Source organism: Scylla paramamosain, chromosome 41, assembly GCF_035594125.1.
Source record: "Scylla paramamosain isolate STU-SP2022 chromosome 41, ASM3559412v1, whole genome shotgun sequence".
NCBI lineage: Eukaryota > Metazoa > Arthropoda > Malacostraca > Decapoda > Portunidae > Scylla > Scylla paramamosain.
Genome location: NC_087191.1, coordinates 12,456,000 through 12,456,966, shown reverse-complemented (window position 1 = coordinate 12,456,966; position 967 = coordinate 12,456,000). Strand labels below are relative to the sequence as shown.

The 967-nt window shown below is 41.5% G+C and overlaps 1 long non-coding RNA gene across 1 annotated transcript in view; it reads left to right on the top strand.

Annotated features, from left to right (window-relative positions):
- LOC135093053 (uncharacterized) overlaps window positions 1–577 on the top strand; it is a 3,400-nt gene extending 2,823 nt beyond the window's left edge. The window contains exon 2 of the long non-coding RNA XR_010263177.1: window positions 1–577. This exon is cut by the window's left edge and continues 681 nt beyond it. This is a non-coding gene — a long non-coding RNA (uncharacterized LOC135093053).
- The last annotated feature ends 390 nt before the right edge of the window (window positions 578–967 follow it).

Here is a 967-nt window from a genome sequence, read left to right as displayed (position 1 = left end):
TTCAAATCCACTTCAAAACACAGCTCCTCTACCACATGTTCCTTCAGTTCCTCCTCCTGCTGTCACTTCGGCGCTACATCAACAAAACTTTAGCGAGCAGGCGACTCAATCTGTACTAGGCTATCATCTTCCTCCCCTTCTGTATTCTAATCCCTTGACTAAAATCGATAAAACTCGCGGTAAGAGCAAGGATTCCCTCTTGATCTACGCCTTGGATATCGCAAGAACAGTGACAGCAGCAAAGATAGAGAATAAAATGAAAAAACAAAGAAATAACTCTGGAATTCAAGGAAGAGATTTTCCTCTCTTTGGTTTCCTGTCCTTTCTAATGTTGTTACTTAATAGCCTCCTTCTTATCGTCCAGAACGTGAACATCAACAACAATAACAATAATAACAATGATAACAACAATAATAACAATAATAACAATGATAATGACGGTACTGCAAGAGGCTATGCTGGGAGATTAGGAGGCTGGGAAATTCTTCATGTTATTCGTAATGTAAGCACGCAATATGACTTGTAATGGAGGATATTGTGACTTGTAAAATATAAGTAACAAATAAAACTCATTGACTAGAGATTGACCAACTAGGAAACCAGACTAAAGTGGTTCTCAGGGTGTTGGCTATACTGCCTCTCCGCGCTGTTGCCATCTCAACCCCGGAGGAACCAGACAATGGACACTAGGGAGGCAACGCTGCACGGCCTATACGCGTTGCCAAGTGTACCGGAAGTTTTATCGCGTTGTTGTTCCATTATTAAATCGAAAGCCATTAAAAAAAAACGTACAGTCGTATATAACAACTTTAATTTTGGAGTAATGAAGGCAAGAGAGAGAGAGAGAGAGAGAGAGAGAGAGAGAGAGAGTGTGCTTACATCCCCGTGACTGTGAATGCGGCGCTAAATAGATGTCAGGAACAGCCAACACCCCAAGATTACCAAGATAGCGTGGTTCTACTGTAAC